At 47.7% G+C, this 19,833-nt stretch overlaps 1 protein-coding gene across 1 annotated transcript in view; it reads right to left on the bottom strand.

Moving 5' to 3' along the window:
• Positions 1-19,833, bottom strand: part of PHETA1 (PH domain containing endocytic trafficking adaptor 1) — a 396,663-nt gene that overhangs the window by 50,760 nt on the left and 326,070 nt on the right. The gene's annotated exons all lie outside the window — the stretch shown is intronic.

Genomic DNA, 19,833 nt, shown 5'->3' with positions numbered 1-19,833 from the left:
TGCTTCACTGGTCTGGAAAAAGTTTAGCTACATCAGAAAGCAGGTCTAATTAAGCAAGTTTAATATATATATATATATATATATATATATATATATATATATATATATGTTGACTCACGCATGTGCGATACATATAAAGCTCTTGCTGGCGCCAGTCGCACACGTGTGTTTCAATCTGTCATTGTTGATTGTGAATTTGGTTGACACTTCTATTATAGAGAAAGGGCGAATAGAGATATTAAAATATTTCTTCTAATTTCCTTTCCATGTGCACGAATCCATGCACAGGGCCACTAGTATATATATATATACATAAAAGAAAAGGCAGCTACTGCCAGTGTCCCAAATGAAAATGACTAAGGAGGATTAAAGCCAAGTGATGTCATGGTTATCTCTGATGAAACACATACACAGAAGCCTTTTGCTTGTCTTGGTGGGCTCCTTCTTCACCCCTGTGTATTTCTATCTCCCTTCCCCAGCAGATTGTCTTTAGCAATTGCATTTGAAGTCATGTGATTATAAGTGGGTTAGAGGCTTGGAGCATGTTCTGCTCTTGGGAAAAGTCTGGAGGAACCTCTCAGGCTATTGGCTTGCAAAAGTCTCCATTAGTGGCTCCTTCATTATTGCCTGGAACAGCGGAGAAAGGAGGGTAAAAACCACAGGTGTGTGCCCCTGCCTGATGGGGAAGGGAGGCCCCAGCTTTCTGCAGAGCAGGAATTACAGTCAGACTCCCTGTGTGTTGGGATCCGCTGGGGGATGGGCTTTACGAATTGACATGTAAAGAAATGTTTCACTTTGAAATAATTCCATTCTTGCCCAAACGTTGCAGGCCTAGTGCAAGTGACTTGTGTATACACTTTACTCCAATTTTTGCCACATTTACCATTTCTCTCTTTCTGTATATAAATATGCATTTTTTTTTTCTGAATCATTTGAGAAGTTGCAAATGTGATGCCTCTTTACCTGTGGTTATCTTCTAAGAACAGGGAAATTCTCTTACATACCTACAGCATAATTATCAAATTCAGGACACTTAATATAATGCAATACTATTATCTAAGCCACAGTGAATAGCAAATTTCCCTAATTGTCCCTTTTTAAAATAATCCAGAAGACCCAGTGCTTTTTGTGCCCATTTCTTTTTTGTCTCTTTTAATCTGAAACAGTTCTTCAGGTCCTTCCTTTCTTTTTTTTTTTGTCCATGACCTTGACATTTTAAAAAAAAATTAAAAACATGAACTATGTAAAGACATGAGACTTTTTAAAAAATACATTTTTATTGATTTCAGAGAAGAAGGAAGAGGGAGAGAGAGATAGAAACGTCAATGATAAGAGAGAATCATTGATCGGCTGCCTCCTGCATGCCCCACAGTGGGGATTGAGCTCTCAACATTGGCATGTGCCCTGACCGGGAATCGAACCATGACCTCCTGGTTCATGGGTCGAGGCTCAACCACTGAACCACACTTGCAGGGCTGACCTTGACATTTTGAAACATCTAGACCAGTTGTTGGGGCAATGTCCCTCCAGGACATTTGTCTGAGAACCAGCATCTTTACATTTCCTTTGACTTCGAGGCATTTAAGAGGATTGGGCAGCCCTAAGATACAAATACTCAAAACTCTAATCTCTCAATAATACCGACACCCGAAGAACTTTTTAAAAAAATAATAAAATAGCTTTGCCGAGCTGGTTTGGCTCAGTGGATGGGGCGTTGGCCTGTGGACTCGAGGGTCCCAGGTTCGATTCCGGTCAGGGGCGTGTGCCGTGGTTGCGGGCGCATCCCCGGTGGAGGGTGTGCAGGAGGCAGCTGATCGATCTCTCTCATCGATGTTTCTGGCTCTCTGTCCCTCTCCCTTCTTCTCTATGAAAAATCAATGGAATATATTTAAAAAAAATAGCTTTGTGGGGCACCAGATTTAGCTCCTTGTGGAGTTCAGAGTTTGGGACTTTATTTTTTTTAAAGATCCGATTTGCTTGTAACTCAAATCCAAGAGATTTCTTTAATTGCCTGGATTGCTAAACTGGTGTAGCCTGAAGGGATCCTCCTGGGCCTTTAATTTGCCCGACTTTGATCCTCTTTTGATCCTCTGGAAAACAGGAAACTTCTGGCCAGGTCAGTGTTTTGGGGTGAGATGTGGCCTGGGGGGAAGCAGAAGGGGACTGAGAGGACAAACACTGACCATTTCCTCCACACGCATGACATACAGGCAACTGGGTGCATGGCCACTGGCCTTGTCACCTAGGCAATTTTCTTACCCAGGCCTCACAAGTGTTCCCCAGGGAGAAACATCATCAGCTCCATTTTGCAGATGTGGCCACTGAGGCTCAGAAAGGTGAGGTCACTTATTTCTCTTCACTTAGTTAGGAAGTGGCTGAGCTGGAATTTGAGCCTAAGTCTATCTGACCATTAGGGTACCTCTCACCAGGGAACAACGCATGAAGGTAAATTTGTGGTCCGAATGGGAATTCAAGAAATAGGAGAGGAGGCATGGGTCAGCCCAACCCTGGTCTTGGGACCAGAAGCTCTTGGTGGCATTTTGTCTGCCTGAGTGGCAAGAAATGCCCAGGATCACCTGCTCCAGTTCCTGCTTAGCCATTGGCTTTGTCATCTTAGTAAGTTGCCTACACTCTCTGTGCCTTGACTGTCCCTTCTGTATAATGGGGAGAACCACATTACCTACCTCATAGGGATGTCGTAAGGATGAAATGAGTTAATGTGGTAAAGTGCTCTGAACAGCATCCAGTAGTGTGTTACATTAATGTCATTATCAACTCGTTATCTATTGCAGACCCATGGGTGTGTGGGACTAAGAGAATTGAGCATCTTTGGAGAATTCACTCCTCCCTCAGCTGCCTGGGTCTGAGGTCTCTGCTGAGTTATGTTACTTCTTTGTTCTCATCTGCCAAATGGAGAGCTTTCCCCAACTACCTGGACTTCAGAACCTTTCAGAAGGAGGTTAACCCTCTCTAGCCTTGAGATTCTGAGTCCTTGTATTTCAGAATTGAGCTGAGAGCTCTTGTTAAATGCTAGCATCTCCTGGAGGGCCAGCCTGGGTCCAACTCTCCGCAGTAAGCTGTCTTAACACCCCACATTCTCATTTGCTCACACACATATTCAGTACTTTTATCTAGCACCTACTGTGTGTTAGTCACTGTGAGGGTGCAGGGACTATTCTGTAGCAAAGAGCATAGGAGACATGGTCCTGCCCTCATGAAGCTCACATGCTGCGGGGAGGGGTGGTGGTGACAGCAGAGATGTAAACAACAAACAAATGAATAAATACTAGCAGAAAAAATTAATGGCAATGAAAATAAAAACAAGGCAAAGCAGGGAAAGGCGTCAGAGAGTGACTGGGAGGGAGGTGAGAGGGGTGATGTTTGAATATTTGAGTCTCAAGGAAATGCCTCTTGCTGGGACACTCAGGGATAGCTGAGATACCTGAGATAGCTAGGTAAAAATCCCTGGGAACTTGTTGCTGACACAGCCATCCTTTCTAAGGGGTTTCCTATCAGTGACTCTCTCCCCACTCCAATCTATCCCTCAACACGGTCTTTCCAGATCTGATCACAGCACTTAGTGTCTTCTCACTGGCTGAGGACTAAAATTCTTACTGCAGCCCGCCAAACCTGCTTTGTCTAGCCTCTGCCACCTTCCAGCCTTAGCTCCAGTCATGCCCCCTCCCATGGTGGGGCCCAGCCAGCAAGGCTGCCCTACTCCTAGCTGCTGGGAATACCCTTCCTACTGTTTGCCTGGGTCACACCCATTGTTCATCTCAGCTCAAATGTCCCTTCTTCCAGGAAGCCTTCCACAACTGGGTCAGACCTCCAGTAATAAACTGCCATTGACTTCCTGGACTTGCATAAATCCAGCACAAAATGAATCCCACATATGTGTTTTTCTTCTGATATTAGGGGCAAAAAAGATTCCTGTTTCCACCCTGACCTACAGAATCAGAATTCTTGGGGCTGGTCTCTTCCACCTGCATTTTTAACAAGCCCCTGGTGCCTACTAAATTACGAGAAGCCCCCAGCAGAATTCCAGGGTGCTTTTGGGTCCTGTTGGATACTCGCTAGTGGGTGGAGATACAAGACAATCTGCTAATTTTGAAATCAGAAGAGAATAAAAACTGCCCTCCTCCAAGAAAAACCTTCTCTGCTCCTGAGAAGGGATTTCCTGTCCAGGTCAGAGCCCACACATGGAACTTCTGAAAAGGCCTGGGATTCCAGTCCTGCTGGGGTTCTCCCCAGTTGGCAATGCCCACTCACCCCGCCCCTATTTACCATCATTAGACCCTGCCCTGTTTCCGAGGAAGCCAGGCTCACTCCATCCAGGCTCCTGAAGACAAGTTGGAGCAGCAAATTAGTTGTGCAAGTTAATTCAAGGGCCACCTTTGGCCTCTCAGGAGCACAGATTATTCCGGAGCATTTTGGCTCGCTTCCCAGGAGCAAAGAGAGACACTAACCTCTGCCTGATTTCTGGGCGCTAAAGCAGGTCCCAATGTTCTTTCTGGGCAGCTCCCCGTCATCTACCCAATCAATGAACCTGACCGAACCTGGGCACACCCTACTTGGCACAGAAAACAGACTTATTTTTCTTCCTGCTCATTTGTTACCAGGATGTTTAATCATTATAATAATCACTAGCATTTATTGCCAATTTACTAAGCTTTTTATACCCATGAACTTAATTCTCACAAGGACTGTATGAGGCAGAAATGGTGTTACCTCCAATTCACAGAAGAGGAATTGAGTCCGGAGAGCTGTGGCAAAGACTGTTATGTGTCCCCCAATGTCCCTTCTAAAGTTTCTCTCTTCTAACATAAGAGGAATTCAATTTTCAGCAGGAAACATGTTAATAAACTAAAAAGCATTGAATTGTACATTTTAATGGGTGAATTGTATAATATGGAAAATATATGCTAATAAAAGCCATTTGAAAAAAACTCAGTAGTGCTGAGGATGAGAAACCCTGGACGAGTAGGTAGTTTACGGAAGAAAATTGGGGGATCAGGTTAGGGGACAATGCGGGGCAGGCGACGAATTTGAACTTTATTAACATTGATGGGTGACAAGATTAGTAGACTCATCTCTGGGTATGTGTCCATATTTCAAGATTCTTTGAGCACCTACTGTGTGCTGGGCATTTTCATGTACATGTCATCCCCATGATGGATCTATTGTTAGGCCTGCATCCTATTGTGGAGATGAGTAAGCTGAGGCTCAGAGAGATTCACAGACTTGATTGAGGCAGCACAGCTGGTAAATTGTAGAGCTGGGATCTGAATGCACTTGGATTTGTCCTTGCTCCCATGGGCTTTCTACTGCTGTCTACTGACTCGAAGTGAACTCTCTGCCTTGGCTCTCTCCTGCCACAGCCCTGGTTGCAGCCTGTAATCCTGGAGGCACCCCAGGAGGCCCTCCCCAGAATGCTGAGGCTCATCCCAGGCTGCAGTTGGTAACTGGATGGGAACTGGTTGCTTAGCAATGTGGATGCTGATCCTGCCCTGTTCCAAGGGAATCATCTTCCTAATCTTGACAGTGGAACTTGAAGGAAAATAGTCCCAGAAGGGCCTGAGGAAGCCAGAGCCTGGAATGAGCAGGGAGAGCAGAACAGCTATGCTGCTGGGGATAGGGGGCAGTTTGGAGATGGGGACCCTCCTTAGGGGAAGACTCAGCCTTAGGGGACAGTGAAAGACAACGAGGAGACCTGGGTCAATCCTATTGACATTATAATTACAACCACAGCTATGTTTCCTGAGTTCTATCTGTGTGCAAGGCACTGTGCTTCGTGCTTTATATTCCATAATCCTTCGCCAATCCCATGCAATAAGCTATTATTATTTCTCCTTTGCAAACAAGGAACCAGGGCTCTTAGAGGTTAATTGACTTGTCGTGCTGTGGAAAGTGGGGAGGCTGGAATTTGACACTCCAGCTTGGTCCCCATTGCAGCCCTGGCTGGGCACTTGGTGGAGAATACTTACCATGTGGCTCCCAAGGCCCTGTGTGGCCTGCCCCGCTCTTCCTGTGACTCTTTTTGCTCCAGACGTACCATCCTTCCTTCATTTTCTCAAACACTCCAACCTGGTTCCAGCCACAGGGCCTTTGCATTTGCTGTTCCCTCTACCTGGGAAACCTTTCCATCCCTTGTCTTTATGTGGTTTACTCCGAATTCATCCTTTTGATCCCCAGTGGAACATCATTCATTCATCCATTGATCTAACTATAGTTATTGAGCGCCTCCCAAAGCAGATAAACATGAATAAATAAAATATAGATGCTCCCAGTCCTCTTTCAGCTTACAAGCTAGTGAAAGAGACAAGCCGATACAGACACAATTGCAAACTCCCACTGCTCCTGGGAAACATCCCTGACTCCCCTGCCCTTTTGGCAAGAAGAGATCAGAAACCCCCTCTAGATGTACCCATGATCTTTCATAGTGTTTAGCCCACTGATAGGAAATCAGTTAATTATATAGTTATTTATTTAATGCTGCTCTCCTCTCCCAGGCTGTAGGTTTTGTGAGGCCAGGGACTGTGAGGCTGCACTGTGAGGGTTGTTACTGTTATTATCAGAGGAAACTGAGGCACAGAGAGTTTCAGCAGCTTGCCCAAGGTCACACAACAGGTAACTGGTGGAGCTGGGATTTGAACCCATGTTTCAGTCAGTAGGTTATGAGTAGGTTAGAATGAAAGGAAGAAAGAAAGAAAGAAAGAAAGAAAGAAAGAAAGAAAGAAAGAAAGAAAGAAAGAAAGAAAGAAAGAAAGAAAGGGAAAGAAAGAAAGAGGAAAGGAAAGGAAAGGAAAGGAAAGGAAAGGAAAGGAAAGGAAAGGAAAGGAAAGGAAAGGAAAGAAAAGGAGGAAGGAGAACAGGAAGAAGAAGAACACATCCATACAAGGGTAGCCCATCGTGGTTATGCCTTCCCTGGCCAGCCAGGGCCCCCTGGAAGTTGTCATCTGTTTCAGAGCCAGGCCCGGCCACTGGGTTCCCTGCTTTCCCTGCAGCTGTGTGGCAGCCTAGGGTTGCACAGCAGGCTGGAAGCTCCTTACATAACATGCCACCCACCAGCTTGCGTTGGGCTGCAGGGAGGGAGCAGGAAAAGGCAGCTCGGAATGTCAGAGGGGCCTTTTGGGATCAGCATTCCAACCTCTGCTTCTTAATTGAGCAAACTGATGTCTCAAGAGTATGATGTCATAACACCTGAATCCAGCATAGGGTTCCTCTGCTCCAGTATTCCAGAGGGAGCACTCTCACATGTCTATGAACCAATACCCTGTGATTTCTGGAACCTTCTGTGTGCTCATATCAAGGAAGGACTCTGGCCAGAGAGCCCCAGAGGACAATTTTGTGCAAGGCTGGGGTCAGGGAACAGAAGTCTGGCATGATGTGCCAAGCAGTGTGATAAGAATTTTATATAGATCCACATCTCCACTGGCATACAGTGCGGGAGATCCTATTGTCTCTGTTTGACATCATTTTGTTCCCTTTCTTACCGGTTTTGTGATCTTGGACAAGTCTGTTTGTGTTTCTGACCTTCCATTTCTGTTTCACATTTGAAAGATGAAGGAACTTACCCAAACACATGCTAGTAAGAAGGAAAGCCAAATTTGCCCACCCACACATTTCCTGAGTCATTAATATATGAAAACATACTACTAAGTTGGGGCAGGCCGTAGGCAGAGCTGAATAAGACTCCACTTCTGCTCTCAGGGAGATTACAGTCTGAGGAAGGAATAGCGCATGTGGTTTTCTTTCCTGACAGATAGTCTGTATCATTTGGTAAAGGCTGCCTGGTGGAGTGCCACATCCTGGATCTGTGGGGAAAAAGTACTGGGATTGATTAGTAATGTCTGCCACAGATCAGCCATGGAGAACTAAGTATTGGTCAGGTCTTTTTTTAAAAAAAATATATATATATTTTATTGATTTTTTACAGAGGGGAAGGGAGAGAGATAGTTAGAAACATCGATGAGAGAGAAACATCCATCAGCTGCCTCCTGCACACCCCCTACTGGGGATGTGCCCGCAACCAAGGTACATGCCCTTGACCAGAATCGAACCTGGGACCCTTCAGTCCCCAGGCTGACTGCTCTATCCACCGAGCCAAACCGCCTAGGGCATTGGTCAGGTCTTGAGATGGAGACATCAGAGGTCGAGTTTGGAAAGGCCTTCCAGGTGGCCAGAGACTGATAAGAGCAAAATGGGGGTTCTGCATGGAGCTCTGCAGGGGTGAGAAAGGAGGGAAGGGAAATGTGCACTTAACGGGAAGATGTGCCCTGAGGGTTAGGAGTGGACTGTGGCCATGAAGACCTGTGGTGTAGCAGCTCTCCAAACTGGAGGTCTCTGGGGAGACAGCAGCTTAGAGAGCGCACAGGCTCTGGATGAAAAGAGACTCAATTCAAATCCTGGCTCAGCCACTTATTGAATGTGTGACCTGGGACGTATCATTTAACCTCTCCGAACCTCAGTTTTCTCTTCTCTAAAATGGGGGAAGGCTGTTGGAGTGATTGTTGAGTGAGGCCTGACAACAATGACCCACTCGTTGCAGGACTCAGGGGTGGTGTTCACGCTGTAGTCTGTGTGAGTGGCACCTCCTGGCGCACCAACGTGAATGGTGTCCTGGAGCTGTGGCACTTGGCAGCCTGGATAAGGAAACGGGGGCCCAGAGAGGTATGTCAGTTACCTAAGTCACACACAGAAATGGGCTGGAGCTCAGGTCTCTCTGAGTCCACAGCCCAAGCCTGGAGCCAGCATGCCCTCCTGCCCACCACCAATTTGCCAAATCTGGAAAAAGGTTTATCCGTGACTGAACTTTGGGAGATTGCTTAAGCTGCCACTTCCCCATGTGGATTTCCCCACAGGGATATGTGGCAAAGGAGCGCGTGCCTGTGCAACCCCTAGCACGGGGCCTGGTGCACAGTGGAAGTCATTCAGAACAGGGAGGAAGAGGCTGGCTGGGAGGTTGAACCCCACTTGGAAGCTAAGAAGGCACCCCTAAAAGAGAGAGGGTGACAGCAGCATTTGCAATGGAAGAAAAGCAGATGAGTCTTCAGCCAGTATAAGGAGGTAAATCTGAGAAAACAGATTTGGGGGTGAGAGGGCTGTCCAGCTCTCGAAGGGGCTGCCGGAGTATCCATCTCCAGGGGCGTCAATCAGTTAGGGTCCCATAGGAGGCAGGCGGGGGGACTGATGAGCATTAATGCAGGGGCTTGTAACAGAGCTGTGGGTAGGGGAAAAGGGAACCAGCGGGGGACGGTGGTGCTCCTGGGACTGGCAGGAGCAGGGAACCCCAGTCCTGAAAGAGCGAGGGGAGAGGCTGTCCTTGAATTTGGCAAGAGCTGTAGTCTTGAGACAGAAGCTGGGCTGTAGGTAGAGGAATACAGCTCCCATTGGCCAGGCTGCCTGCATCCACACAGCATGGGGGCAGCCCCCCAAACCTCACGGACTGGAACTGAGAGTAGACAAGGGAACAGGGGTGCTCTTACTGTGAGAAGGCAGGAAAACTGGACAGATGCTTATCATGTGGCCCTGAGCAGGATGATTTCAGAACATTCTGGCCACTCTCACATTCTTGGATGACCATTGACTTGATCAGCTTTTATCTGGGACATTAAAATTATGTGGAATACGGTGGCACTTTCAAATGATGCAAATTCAGGGCAGGATGGCTGCTATGTTCAGGCCAGAGATGTTCTCAGAAGGTGAAAAACACACCATTTCCAAACTCCCTGCTGTTATTAATCAGCAAATGTCTCAGGAGCAGGTGTGCATGAGTGAATTTTGGGGTCATGGCAGATAATCCAGTCTGGCCAGGCTGAAGCAGGTGACCTGACTCTCCTCCGCCTGATCCTGAGCCACTGAGCCGCTGGGTAAGGGGATTAATCTAAATCTCTCCGAGGAGAGGACGGTTTTTGAGAAAGCCTGGGACCCAAGAAATGAAAGTTGGATTTAGTGACCTCAGGCTTGCTCACTGGGATAATTTAGAAAAGCTGCCAGTGTGGTTGAGACCCCCTGGGATGTGAGGGTGGAAGACAGGAAGCTCAAAGGGGCCTGGAAGGAATGGGAATAGGAATTCGGGGCGGGGGGGGGGGGGACTGGGGTGAACTGGGAGTTCATGCCCTTCTCAAGGGGGCAGTTAAGACCCAGTGCTGGCTGGTTGTCACCAAATAGACCCAGCTGGGCTGGATTTGGGTCCTGACTGGGCCTCTTACTCATTGTGTGACATTGAACAAATCACTTCCCCTCACAAGCCTCTGTTTTTTTAATCTGTAAAATTGGACAATAACAGAACTCACCTCATGGAGATGTCCTGAATGAATGAATGTTCACAAATGCCTACAACAGTTTCTGAAATATAGTAAAAATAACTATATATGAAAATTTGCTAAATAAATAGGTAAATACGAATGTAGGTCCTTTGTTGCCAGGTCTTCCCATCTTTCAAGGGAAGTAAATCTGGAAATCCAAGTTTTAATAATCATATTAATGGCAAACATTTGGGCAGTTTAGAAACACCTTGACACAGTTTTTAAAAAAATATATTTTTATTGATTTCAGAGAGGAAGGGAGAGGGAGAGAGAAATAGAAACATCAATGATGAGAGAGAATCATTGATCGGCTGCATCCTGCACGCCCCACACTGGGCATTGAACCTGCAACTAGGGCATGTGCCCTTGGCCAGAATCGAACCTGGGACCCCTCAGTCCGCAGGCTGACGCTCTATCCACTGAGCCAAACTGGCTAGGGCGATACAGCTTTTTGAAGTACATGCTGTTATTACCCCCATTTTACAGATGGGGAAACTGAGGCACAGAGCATTCACATAACTTGCTCTAAAGTTACATACTAGCGAGTGGTAGAATTGGAATATAGGGTGAGCGACTGTCCCAGTTTCAGCACTGGAAGTCTCACGTCCCAGGAAATGCTTCCGTCTGAGAAACCAGCCTGGTGATCTCCCTAGATTCAGACCTGATCAGTGTGGCTCCAGCTTCCTGCTCTTAACCACTGTACTCTCTTTTCTCTTGCACGAATGCTTCTGATATCTAAATATTCCCACTATGGGCCAATTGGCAATTCCTGAAAGAATCTGATGTTCCATGGCATCGGACTTCTCACTTGTTCCAGAGATGTGCCTTGGGCATGACCCACCATTAACTCCATTTCCAGCCCCTCTCTGGAAAATAGGGGGTGGTGCTGAAAATGCCAAACTTTTAATCTGGTGACTAGCCTCCAAGAGTCACCTCATTTGGACAAACGACACTCCAGGAAATTGCAAAGGATTTAGGAACTCTGTCAGGAGCCAGGATCAAAGACCAAATATAGAACAAAAGATGCTCCCAGTGATAACTCCATATGGTGCAGGTGGGTACTGGAAATATCAGCGGGAACACTTTGTAGAGTAGATGATTGTCTAACCACTGTGCTGTACCCCTGAAACCAACACAAAATAATGTTGAGTGTAAACTGTAATTGAAATGATTTTAAAATTAAAAAAAAGAAAAGATGCTCCTAGTGCTCTTACCACTTAGGAAATTACAAGGTCTTAGAAACATCCAGAGCCTCCTCTGCCCCTCTCTCCCTCCCTCCCTAGCTCAGCATTCTCTACCTGTTCATAACCTTGCTGTGGGGGGACAGGGCCGGGGGGACCAGGACCAGGAGAGAAAGATAACACAGATGGGGCGTGGGGAGGGTCCAGTTATTTACTTTTTCAAAAAAGACGGAAGCATTTGGCCCTGCTCCTGATGCCAAATTGAAATTAATGCTGGCTTCACTCCCAGGCTGGTTCCCATCCCATCCGGAGGGCAGAGTGTCTACAGCATTGAATCCAGGAAGGTCCCTCGGTTGTCACCGCTTGTCACTGGGGAAGATGGGGAGGAGCTGTGACCATCGAGGCCCAAGAAGAAAACTGTGAATACAGCTCAGATGGGCCAGGGGACTTTAAAGAAAGGACTTCTCCCAGAGGGTGGGCAGGGTTCTGGCATCAGAGGGGAGTTTGAGGCACCAAGAGATCGGCAACAGAGGGAAGCCATCACCACAGGAAAGGTAGGAAGAGGCAGGGGAAGGAACGGGTGTGACAGAAGCACAGTGAGGGCAGGAGCTGGGGTGAGGGCCATCTGGACAGGAGGTATGCAGCTACCACCAGAGACGCCATGCCGAAGCAAGGAACTCAAATCCCTGCCCCTGGGCCCAGGTACCTCTCAGCTCATGGGCTCTGTGCACCGGACAGTCAACCAGCACCCCTGTCCCACATCTCATTGGCCACCTGAGGTCTCAGACAGGCTCACTTTCTATGAGATTCAGTGTTCTTCACCCAATTCTGGAACACAAACCAGGATTTTCCTAGCAAGGAAGACGTGAGGGAAGGGTTTTGTGTGTGGCCAACCTTTGAGCAGGGTGTATACACAGGAAAAGTGGCTGCCCCAGCCCTGACTTCACAGTTTCTTGTTCTAGTGCCCAACACCTACTAATCAGTCTTTTGTTTCCCAGGAAATTTTGTGTCCAAATTCCATTTCCTGGGAAAGAAACTCTGATTGGTCTAAACTGGATGAGGTACTCTCTTGTCCAATCAGCCAAAGCAGGAGGGAGGACTGGGTGACATGACGTGCCAACATGGAGATTAGGCCACTCACCAGATTCCGGTCAAGGGCATGTACCTCGGTTACAGGCTTGATCCTCGACCCTGGTCGGGGCGCATGTGGGAGGCAACTAATCGATGTATCTCTCATCACATTGATGTTTCTTTCTGTCTCTCCCCCTCCCTTCCACTGTCTCTGAAAGTCAATGGAAAAATGTTCTCAGGTGAGGATTAAAAAAAAAAAAGCATTGTGGAAGAAGTCAGAATCCTGTCAGACCATCTGACCCTTATCTATGGATTAGTACTCTTCTTATCTTGAATGCCATAGGTGGGGTGAAATATTTCACAATCTTTTCAGGTTTTAAAGTTCTTAATTTGGGCCTCTCATTCTGAAGAAATGAAGGCTCAGAGAGGTCAACTGACTTTTCTAAGCACACAGCAAATTAGTGGTGGAGGCAGGACTAGAACCTGGATATCTTAACACCTTGTCCAGTGTTCTCTTCATTATATCACTATGCCCTCCCTGCTCGTGTCCCATTTTTTGAGAATTATCTTCACAGCCACCTGATCATGCCCCTGGCCCAGGTGATGGGACCAGCAGCGGACATCAAATCCAGAGTGGGTGAATTGGATTCTCTTTCCTGGGAAGTTGAGATTAGGACACGGATTTTTAAAAACGAGGCTTAAATGGGAACTCATGAGAAGCAAGCTGATTGGAAGAGGGGAGAGCAGAGAAAATAGTCTTTAAAAATAAGAGGCCAGGTTGAAAGAGCAGGTTGTCCCAGAGAGAGAGAGAGAGAGAGAGAGAGCTGGAGAGAGGAGCTGCCTTCTGACAGCTTTCTAGTCCTTGGTTCTTGTTCCTCCGGAGGGTCTGCCTCCCGCTTACATGCAATAATGTAATTATTTTTACATGCAATAATGTGTCCATATAGTTTAACATGTTTTTGGCTGCAAGTAATAGAAACCGAAATCCAGACGGTCTTAAACATTAAGAACACGTATTTATTCCTTTAACAAGTACAAAGCCAAGGTGAACTTCAGGTGGATCAGAGTTCCAGCTACATCGTTCTGCAATTCTCTCTGGACTCCACAGTGTGTAGGCTTTGATCTCACGCTGGATTTCCTCATGATTACAAGAAGGCTGCTAGCAACAACAGGGGCCACATCCTTCCTTGTTCCCATCCACAGAGCTAGAAAAAGCATCCTTCCTCTAACCCCGGACTGTAAGTCCTTCCTTTTTATCTGATTAAGCCACTGTCAGTTATGTGCCTATTCCTGGACCAGCTGCAGTCTGTAGGAGAATGCTGTGCACAGATGGGTCCTAAGTCCAATTATTGGCAAGGGATGGCTGTGATTGGCTAAGAATGATCGAGATCTATTGTGTATGTGAAACTTCCCCTGGTCACATATGCTGAATGGGAGAGGGATGGTTACCTGAATTAAATTGGGATCTTCTAGGAAGGAGGAGGAGGGGGGAACAGATACTGAGAGGCAAAAAAACACACACACACACACATCATTTTGAATAATATCGAGTGAGTTTCTGATCCTTGTAAGCACAGAGTCCCTTGGACAATCAACGTGCTGGTCTGTGGCCAAATGCCTTTGCCCAGCCCCTCTGCAGCTTGATTCTAATTTCCTCCTCCATTCTGTAGACTGTGCTATCGCCAACATTTCTCACCGCTGGCTCATCATTTTGGCAAGCTGGCATCTCACTCTGCTCTAAGCCCTGCTGATGGAGCTAAAGATCCCTTTAGCAGAATTGATTCTGGCATGTTCTAATTTTAAAAGCCTTGCACTTCTCTGCATGGGGGATGCTGAAGTCGGTGCCCATAAAGACAGAGAGAGTAAATTCTTCTGAGGAAAGCCTATTTTTAACAAGTCCTGAACCTAATTGAACTTAATCATCTGTCGGTTGTTGACACTTGAAATGTGTGAGTCACTGGGCTATGTATGGAGTGGCCCATCAGACAGATGCTAGAGATCAGCTTCCAGAAGAACTGTTCAGGTTTGGAACTGTGGCTTCACTCGGGGTTATGGTAAAGCATGGAGCTCTAGAGACAGACAGCTGTGGGTTCAAATATTGGCTCCCCCACTTCCTGCAAAAGTCAGCCTGTTTCTGCAAGCCTCAGTTTCCTCATCTGTAAAATTGGGATGGTTACACTTGTTCCAAAACACTTGTGAACCTTGTGAAGGAAAGGCCCCTAGTGATTAACTGGGCACAAATTCATAACCTGAGTCTGCCAGCCATTGCTCACAGAGGCCTCCCACACATCCTGCATTTCAGGGAAAGCCAGAGTCTGAGCTATCAGCCTTTTGCTGTGTTCCTGCCAGCTCATAAGGGAACTCCTGGCATCCTCTTTCCACCAATGGGCTGAGACCTGCTCCCTCCAATCGGAACTGCTCTGACCAATCAAGACAGTGCTTTTTGGACCAATCAGTCTGTGCAAATTTGGATTCCTCACTTGCATAAAATGGACCAATCAGGAAACAGAGTGGGAACTTTTTAAAAAATATATTTTTATTTATTTCAGAGAAGAAGAGAGATGGAGAGAGAGAGATAGAAACATCAATGATGAAAGAGAATCATTCATCGGCTGCCTCCTGCACGCCCCACACTGGGGACCGAGACCCAGGCATGTGCCCTTGACTGGAATCAAACCCGGGACCTTTCAGTCTGCAGGCCAATGCTCTAGCCACTGAGCCAAACCCACTCCCTGGGAACTTTCACTATAAAAAGCAGGTTCTCCCTTGTGTGGGGAGAGCATGCTTTTGATTTCCTCTTGAAGCTGTGTTTCCCTGGGTTTGCAAACCTGAATAAAGATTCTCCTTTTTCCGCACTTTTGTTGACAACTCCATGTAAGTCATCAAGGCATGACACGGGGCAACTTCTAATCTTTATTTATTCTACTTGGCATTAATATGCATAATTTCCTTGAAGAAATGTTAGCACATTTGATTTGGGCTTGTTGCTCAAACCTCATAGGTCATAATACTGTCACACTAACATCCTTATGGTTACAATAGGGCTGCCATCAACATCGAGGACAACGTGCTTTCTTGTGCACCATATTACATTCCTGAAACCAACAACTATGGTAAGTCCTAAGACACATTTGTTCCAAGAGCTTAGGCATAAGAGAATGGCATCTTAGTATGACTGAACGACAGTTCACTCAAGGGGCTAGAGAAGGGAGGGTAGAAATCACATGAAATCGAAATTGCCATAGAAAACTAGTACCCCCTCCCCCCAAGTCATTTCCCTTCAGCAGTGTGGCTGGTTCTTGAGTTAGGCCCAGAGGACGTGGTCGTGGTCGGCTCGTATTTCAGGGGTATTTGCGTATAAAAACTGTTTATCTTTTAAACCAACAAACTCGGTTAGGCCCCTGAAAAATGCTCGGGTCCGACTGGGGTTCCCCGTGTCCTGCTCACAGGTGGTGGGAGTGGGTGCTCCTGAAGAAAACTGGTGGGCGGACTCCCCTGCACGGGTGAAGTTCTCTTAAATTCTCTCTAGAGTTGGTGCATGTAAGGCAGGTAAGTATGCCTGAGTGTGAGCGGGAGGCGGGGCGGTAAGGAGAGAGTGCGTGGAGAAGCCAGTGAATGAGCCTGTCAGTGGCCGATTCAGGGAAGGAGAGCAGAGCATTGCCTGAGTCAATAAGTTGGTCTGGCTAAGGGGTCGCTGAGGAGTATGTCGTCCCCACGTCCCCCCAAAGCTTCCCAATCACCCCCTGTTCCGTGACCCCACCTGTGGGCCCTGCGCCCTTCCAGTGCGTTCCAGAGGAGAACGCCCGGCTGTGCGGGTCACAATGGCGCCTGTTCCAGGGGCCCGAGACACCCGGACCCGGGGCTGCGCGAGCGAGCGCAGCGGTAATCCCTCCGGGCGTTGCCCCCGCGCGCAGGACGCACAGCTGCAGCGCTCTGCAGGCTCCCAGGTAGGTTTCCAGCCCGTGTGGCTGCACCTGCTGCTCCACAGCGCCCCCTACTGTCCCCAGCCCACCCCGACTTTGGGTTGCCCTAACCTTGGAAATAACCATGGCCCCCTTCACTGAAACATAAATGACAGTGTGTGAGATGACTCCAAGAAAGCCCCACAGACTTCCATTTCACCCCACAATGATCCCCCAGCTTTGATTTTAATTTATGGGTGTTCCTGCATCCCTGCTTGGCTGGTGCCCCAAGCTTCTGGTTAACATTCCACCAGGTTAGGCAGCCCTGGCTCTGTTTCTCCAGGCTCCTCTCTCAGAACTGGCATTTATAACCCACGTAGTGGCTTCTCCCAGGGGCCTGATCTTTTCATGATCTTTTACTAGTAAAGGCAGATTGTTAAATTGTAGCAGCGGAGGAGGAGCAGGCCTCCCCGTACCCCAGCTAATTAAACATTAGCCAGTAAAGATGCTATCTACCTAGGAGCAGAGTTCATTCATTCAAACAGCATTTGCTGAGAGTTTATCATGTGCTCCACACTACAGACACAGGAGTGGGCAGACTGAGGCCCACTGGCCTGGCTCTCCCTGGCCTGGACCTTTGGATTTCTCAGCACCTTCTATCACACACACTGCTCCCCAGAAGTGGGCAGCTTTGAGGTTCTTCCCAGGAATTGCAAACTCAAATTCCTGCTGAAATGTGGAATTGGGGGCGGGGGTGAGGGTCGGGGGGAGGAGTTAGACAGTAGGGAGGAGTGGAGCCTGCAGCCAGGAGAGTGAGTGCATGACCCACATTCTCATTTTAAAACACTGTCTACTAAGCAGAACTGAAGGCATTTTGAACTTGCCCTGTAGGCCTTGAGTTTGAGACCAGTTAATGAGAGGGTGGTGCGGCCGGGGCCAGGATAGGCGTGGGACTCTCTGAAGCCCTCTCTGTGAGAATGGGGATAGATTTCTTTGCAGGATTGGGCCCAGCCCAGAGGGCACAGAACGGGAAAGGCCTATCTGGGCATCTGGGAACTGGAGAGAAGCCAGTATCCTTGGGGAGCCTGGTTCTGTGTGTGTGTTATCTCCAGCTCCTGGAGAGAAACACAAAACATACCAGATAATTCAAGGGCAAGATGAACTGATACTTGAAAGATCCTGATTCACAAACAAGCTACATTCATCAAACACGTGCTATGTGCTAGCCACTGAGCTAAGAGCGTTATATGCATTATTTTCTGCTGAGGGTGGATGTGGGTATCTCCCTTCTACAAATGAGGAGACTGAGGCTCAGAGGGGGAAAATCTCATTTTCAGTGAATGTCAGGTTGACTTGAGTCATGCTTTTAGAAAGGCGCATTGCAGGTCCACTTAGGAACAGAAACACCCGCGAATCTAGAAAAGCTCCTGGATGATGTGAAGTTGGAGCTGTATGAAATTCCAGAGCTGAAAGAGATCCCAAAGCGAGTGTCCTTTGCTCAGACCTTAGCGGTCAGGTGAATCCTGCTACAGCTTCTACCCCAACCTTGAAGGCTCTCCCAGAGATAATCAAGCTATGGAACCATTGTCTTTACCCCACCTCCCCGCCTGTGGGAATTTCCCAATATTAGATATTTTTCTCCACCTATTATTTACCAAAATTCAGTTAGTCCTCAAACCCTCTAGAAACCCTCTAGATTAGAACATCTCAGGGAACAGCCAGAGATTCTGATATTGTTAGCCTCTAACAGCTGCTTGAAAATCATTTCCAAGGCAGTGGATTATGTAAGAAAGGAATGCTCTAGGCTGCAATGAACAAAATACTTGATAAGAATGCCTCAAACAATAGTGATACTTATTATTTAACCAGAAGCCTAGAGGTAGGCAGTTCCAAGAATGGGGCGGTGGCAAACGGTCAATCGGACCTCAATTTCCTCCCATCTTTCTTTTTTGGTCTCCTTTAATGGGACAGTGTATTTCTCCTCGTGGTCACAGGATGGTTGTTGCTGCAGCACCAACCATCATGCCTTCACAATGATTTCCTAGAGCGGAAGAGAGAAGAACATGGACAAGCTCTTTCTGTTCCAAAGGAATAGAAATAGATTTCTCCTTTTTGGCCAGATCTGGGTTACATGCCCATTCTTAGACCAATCAATCACTGAGAACAGGAGGTGGTGGGTGGGATCATCCCCACAGGGACAAAAAATGACCAGGAGTGGGGGGTGCTGTGTATCTAGGAGACAGAGCAATTCTGGACACTCCTCAGACCCTTATAAACACGGGACTTTCACCACAGGAAACAACCCATATCATACCAGCCGCCATTTATTGAACACTTACCACGTGCCAGGCTCAGCGCCTAACACCTTGAACAACCTGTGAGGAGGCTTCTAGAATTTCTGTTTTCCAGATGAGGAAACGGAGGCCCAGCGAACTGAAGCAACTTGTCTAAGGCTAATAAGCGGCTGAAGAGGAACTTTTGCCGAGCTCTGATGATTGACACAACCACTGCTTTACGCTCAGGGGACCCCTCCGTGGGTAGCAGAGCTAGTAGTTTCTGCCTCAGGAATCTAGCCCCTGAGGTCTGGGAGTTGGGGTGCAGGGGATCTCACAGCCCTGGAGGACTTGTAGGGTTAACACTGTCGCCCTCTCCTCTGAATACCTACAGACCAGGGGGTCCCCCACAGCTGAAGCTGGGCGAGTCTTGCTCAAACCCCACCAGGGGACACACTGCCCCTGATGCCATTTGCCCCTCTTCTTTGGGAACACAGGGAGCAGGAGGGTAACCAACATGCTGGAACCATCTGCCCAGCTCCTAATAATAAATCGTGAGAGGAACAGGTTTCAGGCAAACATTGCTTAAAAAAAAAGAAGAAGAAGAAGAAGAAGCAGCCTCTTTTCACACCCGGGCAGCCATCTGCCGTGTCCTCCTCACGTGCCAAGCTGGGGGGGGGGGGGGGGGAAGAAAGAGGAGAAGGTTACTCTGGGTCCTGCACCACCAACAGGGGTGGCTCACAAGTTCTCTCCCTTTTGCCTCTGTGGACAGGGCACTGCAGAGAGAGGAGGGAGCAATCGCTGGCTGAGCAGAGGGAAAGCACGATTCCTTCAAGATGCCGATGGTAGGTGGGAATAGCTCTCGCGTAGACAGGGCTTGCTGTGGGTTAGGTGCTGTGCAGTCCAGTGTACACATCTCAACTCCTTGAATCCCGACGACACATGTATGGGTGCCCTTTTGTAGATGAGAGACGAGAGGCTCAGAGATGTGACGTGACTCACCCAAGGTCATCCAGCAAGGCTGCCTCTTCAGTATGCAGCAATGGGGCCTAGCTTCCCTCCATTCTGGCACCCTGGGGCTGGGGGTGTTTCCCACGTA

This window comes from Myotis daubentonii, chromosome 19, assembly GCF_963259705.1.
Source record: "Myotis daubentonii chromosome 19, mMyoDau2.1, whole genome shotgun sequence".
Lineage (NCBI taxonomy): Eukaryota > Metazoa > Chordata > Mammalia > Chiroptera > Vespertilionidae > Myotis > Myotis daubentonii.
This window is presented reverse-complemented; position numbering and strand designations above follow the sequence as displayed.